We start from the raw sequence: 5,864 nt of genomic DNA, 5'->3' as shown, positions 1-5,864 counted from the left end.
GTGTGAGTCTGGGGCATGGCTCTTAGGCTGGATTCAACCAGACTGTGGGATGGGATGACATGACGGATGGCTGTGGAGACCTCTTGGCTAAGCTGTTCCACTCTCTGAGGGGTTAGTGTGGGTCACACTGTTTGGAAACAGGAAGTGAAGCACGGAGACATGGTAAGTTTGAAGGGAAGGGAGGCAGGGCCCACCAGATGCTGGTGTGGCTGCCAGAGTAGGGTGGAGTGGGGAGTGGTCAGGTCTGCAGCTGCTCCAACATCAGCCAGATCCTCCCTCAGCTTCCCCAACCCTGGGCTGTGTGCACGGTTTGCTCTGGGATGACCCACATTGCTGAGGCTGACAGCTTGGAGACAGAGAGGTCAGGATGTGGATCAATACTGGGATCTGGGGTCCAGCTTATCTGTACTCTTTCCCTTCACACGCATCTGTCCTCTCCAGTGCCTGTCCCTTCCTGAGCTTCGAAGACTCGCCTTCCTCAGATTCTCAGCTTGCATAGCACAAGATAAAAGAATGGCACGCATCACCCCTGTGGTCCTGCATGACGGGGCCCCCACACCACACCAGCCCCTGTGTGCCCACCTGAGCAATTTGATCACCTGGAAAAGTTAAGGATGCGTCTACTTATGTTTTTGGTTTCTATATGTTCTTTAGCTATGATATGGATGGTCTCATGCCTGTTGTCTTTATAATTAAATAAATTAAATGTACCTAATACTACTTAATGACTCAAGGCTTTTGCCTGCCAGGTGAAACCGGGGCTTTGTTTATTTAGTTGCAACCCTTCATTATCCTTTCAGAATATGAGTCTTTGTTTATTTGTTGCAACCCTCCATCATACTTTCAGAATATGAGTCTCGGGCTCCGAGCTCCTGAATCCAGAGAAGCATCACCTCCCCCTGTGTCTCATTCACACGATCACATGCTACACCGGGTGCATCTTTCTCCTTTCTTCCTCCTCTGGGCCCTGTCCAGATTCTGAAGCCACGAATCCCCAAACAAAGGGTTTTCCTGAGAGTCTGCAAGAATTCAGGAGGCTCTGTGCATTCATTCATTTACGTTACCAGGACAGTCGCCTAAATGTACAAACCTAGGGAATTTCCTGGCAATCCAGCAGTTAGGAATCTGCACTTACACTGCCAAGGACCCGGGTTTGATCCCTGTTCGGGGAACTAAGATCCCACAAGCAGCATGGTGTAGCCAAAAAAAAAAAAAAAAGCACAAACCTAATGCCAACCAATGGCACGGTTTCCACTGAGCACACATGTGGACTGCGCATTAGGACAAACTCTGCATTCGAGCATCTAAATTTTACCATGACGTATTTCAAGAGTACTAAAAGCACTGCAAAAGCACACAGCAAATGCCTGAAAGAGAAGAAGGCTGCCAGTACAGTGAAGCCCCCTTTGGCACTCCCTTCAGCTATATACCCCAAGGCACACCATGCATGCTCTGGCGAGACTTAAACTCTATCGTGCTCATGCTCAGTCGTGTCTGACTCTTTGCGACCATTTGGACTATAGCCCACCAGGCTCCTCTGTCCCTGGGATTTTTCAGGCAAGACTACTGGAGTTGGGTTGCCATTTCCTCCTCCAGGGGATCTTCCTGACCCAGGGATCGAACCCACGTCTCAAGTGTCTCCTGCATTGCAGAGGGATTCTTTACTGCTGAGCCATCAGGGAAACCCTTTAAACTTTATAGAGACAGTTAATATATTTAGTCCAGGAGCTCTTTGAGACCCTTAGAATATACCAGGTGTGAAAGGTTGCACATTAGCTCTCAATCTCCTAGAAAGACAGGGAGGCTTTGAAATAGCTCTTTCTCTATTTCAGAATTCTTTTCCCCACCTGTTCAGAGGTTTCGCCCCCATTCTATGCTTAAGTCTTTTCTGACTTCTGAACTCACTGTTTAAATCTGGCCTTCTCTGGCTGTATGTGGCTTCTCTAATTATTGTTCATCAAATTCTATTTCCCCGCACCATGTCAAAATCAGATGGTGATTTTTTCCATCTGTTGCCACAATCTGTTCAAACTGTCACATTCCAAGAGCTCTCTGTAAGTTGTATAGCCCTGAAAGGGAAATGAATTCGCTTCTGCCAGACTTACTATGGACAGGGTTTTGGTATACAATATTGTATTGGGATCCTTGGTATATAATATCGAATTTAGAAAAATTGCTTTTTTCTCCCATGCCTGAAGTGAGTAACATGAAAGTCACGGGAGAGACTTTAAGCAGGATTAAATTCTGACATCCTCAAAAGATTCTTTCCCTCTAATACAACAATAGTTAATAAAGAACCTTCCCATCCACAGCCCATTCCTCTTCAACCACAAACATTCTTAGTCCAGACAGAACACTGAAGCCCCTATGTTAGTTACTTTTCACATAAATGCTACTCACCTGGACTTGGAAAAATTCTTGTTCTTGAAAGCATGTCAAGAAAAAGCATCATTCTGATGTTGAGCTGCTCCTATTATGCAGAAAGCTGTTTTTCTTTCTCATTAAGTAAAGCGATTGCAAAGCCATCCTGTGGATGTGCTAATGGCCTTAGGGTCAGAGGGCCAGAGTCAGCCTGGGAGAGTGGAGCTGGCCCCATGGCAAAGCCTACCTGCAATTTTTATTATGGATGTGGCAGCATCTCTGCTCACTGCAGAGACACAGAACAAAGCAAGAGGTTGCTCTGGAACAAATCCAGTATGGAGAGGAGGAAGCAATCAGTCTGAGTGTATTTTCCAGGAAAGATGCAGGGCTCAGGTATCTGCCCTCCCCACCACCCACCGCTCTGGGACTCCCATTTCTGCTTTGGAGAGTGGTCCATGTTGGTCCTCACCCCCAAACAGACCTGGAAGCCAAGAGGATACCCATAATTGGACCACATGCATTGCTGTTCCACTTTATAAATGTCAGCTGGTAATGATGAATTCTGCATTCAGAGCAGAAAATAGCTCATCCCATGGTCTGTGAAAACACGCATTTGGGGTTAACGCACTCAGATGTTTTACACATTTATTTGCATTGTGCATTTACCGACTCTTCTTTCATTTAATCGAGTGAAGCCGCAGCTAGCCCGAGCCAGAATCAGGTCCCCTCGTTTCTTCCTGCCCCACCTCATTTTTACATCCAAAGGCATGTGCTGATGTGAAACGAGGGAATGAATGGTGATCCCACAAGGGACCCAAGGGCCGTGCTGCCTTTCACATGGTTCGCTGCTCCTGCTGCTTGGGACTAGCTCTTTCTGGTTCCTGAAGTAAGAGTCCCTTCTCTGGAACATTCTTCCTTGTGTTCCTTCCCTCAGAGCTGAGAAGGACTGGACTGCCAGGGATCATTCTTCCCAGACGGTCTGCACCCAGGAGCTCAGGGAATAGCTCTCTGTCTCACTGAAGGTTCCTGCCCCTCAGTGGCAGACTTATAGGGAGGTAGGAGGACGTCCCGCCTGTTATGGTACCTTCAACCCACCATGGAGCTCGTGTCCTCAGGGCTAAGAGCTTTCCTGCTGGAATCTTACCACCTCTCTCTTTGGCAGCAGGTTTCAGCCAGGTCTGAGAAGACCCTGGGATGGTGAGCACCTAGGAGCACAGGAGAAGGGAGAGGGCTGGCCAGAGATGTGGGACCCGTCTCCTTATGGCCGTTTTGTGTTTCGGGCATCATTCATCTCCTGTGTTGAATGAGGGGAAGAAGGTGGGCTCTGCAGGGGACTTCATCTCCACCTTGAATTCATCCCAGCCCTTGGGCTGCAAATGCTGTATTTTCATTTATCCTGGTTTAATATATCCTGGTTGAATTCCTGGGGTGGGGGAGGGGTGGGGAGGAATTGCTGCTCGTAGGAGAAGTGAGTGCTTTCTTCCCTAAGAATCTACCAGATGCTTTCCAGGGTGGCCAGACCACTTTCACATCAACACACGGTTTCTATTGCCCTGCCCCGCCCAGCGCTCATGCTGTCAGCCGCTCTAATTTCATTCCTTCTTGGATGCGGGGGGAGCAGTGAAGCCTAATAGAACACTCCCAGCACTTCCAAAACATACTTCCCCATAGGAGCTTTCGTAACTCCAATGGAGAAACCATACCATTGCAGGAACGGGGACCCCTTCCAGGGTCCCAAAGGGGGCTTTTGTCTAACGCTCGAAAGTGAATTGCCCAAGGAGACACACATCCTGACAAAGCAAGAGACTATTGGGAAAGGGTGCCCAGTCGGAAAGCAGGAGGGTAAGGGAACCCCGGAGGACAGCGTGCCATTTAGCTCACAATCTAGGGTTTTATGGTGATAGGATCAGTTACCGAGTTGGCTTTGGCCAATCATTCCGACTCAGGATCCTTCCTGGTGGTACATGTGTTCATCAAGATGGAGGCCAGTGAGGATTCTGGGAGGGGGTAAGACAAGTCGTGGCTCCTTTTGATCTTTCCTGAACTCTTCCAGTTGGTGGTGGCTTCTTAGTTCTGTCTTTCTTACTAGGATCTCCTGTAGTAAAATAACTCCTGCAAATAATTACTATGGTGCCTGGCCAGGGTGGGCAGGTTCAGTCAGTGTGTTTCCCCTAACAATAGCAGGGTAGGAAACCCTGCCGAAGGGTGGCTCTGAATCTGAGATGCTCTGGTACCAGGTTTAATCAGGACTTGCTGGAAGTCTTGTGTGCAAGTGGCTCCCCTGTTTGAGGCACCTCCCAGAGAGGCTGTCCCTTCTCCTAGGCAGGAGCACCTGCATACAGGAAATGTCACCTCCAGGATTACTTTCTGCCGGCCTTGGGGTGTGGGCTGCAGGCTGGTCACTGTGCTCACAGCCCATCCTCTCCTTGTTGGGGAATCATTCCCAAGGAAAGGGCTTGGCTGCATAGCAAATCACCTCCCAAAGCTTCCACACCTGACTTGGACCTAGGGCGCATCTGACCCAGAAAGTGTTCTCCCCGAACCCCATCCTGTCCACCCGTGGCTTTGGCCATCAAATACTTCTCCATCAGCATATTCAACAGATCATCCCAAAATGGAGGGTCACCTTGAATGGAAGAATGACTTGTTGTGAGGCCCGGTCTAATCTCATAGAGGGATAGACATTCCACCTTGAACCCTCCTGGAAGCCTTAGCTGTGTCACTGGAAGATGAAAGCATCTTTAAGAAGCAAAATTAGGACTGGCTGGCAGCTGAGATCTCTGCACGGCCGCTGGTGGCTTTTGGAGGTCACTGTGCATGACTGTGCAAACCCAAACTTCTCTTTGTCAGTCTAGTCTCAAGGACACCATCATAGACAATTCTGAAACCCTGGAGATTAGAGGGACAGGTGTTCTTTCTCCATGGGGTTCAAGCCTTTGGGAGTCGGCATCAATGACCTGCTTGTGGATGTGTCTTCTTGCCCTTGACGGCTCTAAAGTGCTGCCTGTTTCTGGCCAGATGGTCATGGATCTTTCATATCTATGGTGACAAAACACTGGCCTTTGGAAAGAGACTGTAAGCCTCAGATCGAGAATGTGTGCGTGCATGCTCAGTCAATCAGTCATGTCAGAATCTTTGCAACCCCGTGGACTGTAGCCTGCCAGGCTCCTCTGTCCATGGGATTCTCCAGGCGAGTATACTGGAGTGGGTTGCCATGCCCTTCTCCAGGGGATCTTCCTGACCCAGGGGTTGACGCTGGGTCTCTTATGTCTCCTGCATTGGCAGGTGGGTTCTTTACCACTAGCACCACCTGGGAAGCCCCAGATGCAGGATGCCACAGGGGAAAACAGTGACCACAAGGAGTAACACTTTGGCCCCTCTGTGCCCAGGATGAGCATGGTTGTGCCCCCAACTGGCTGGACACAGTGGTGAATGTGAGGCGTGGACTGCATGACTTGGGCCTGGAGTGGGAATTTCACGGAGAAATCGCCTCCTCTTTGTGC

This window comes from Moschus berezovskii, chromosome 7 (genome assembly GCF_049115385.1).
Source record: "Moschus berezovskii isolate FMDL1 chromosome 7, NW_MosBer_1.0, whole genome shotgun sequence".
NCBI classification, from domain to species: Eukaryota; Metazoa; Chordata; class Mammalia; order Artiodactyla; family Moschidae; genus Moschus; species Moschus berezovskii.
Note: the sequence above shows the minus strand (reverse complement) of the source record.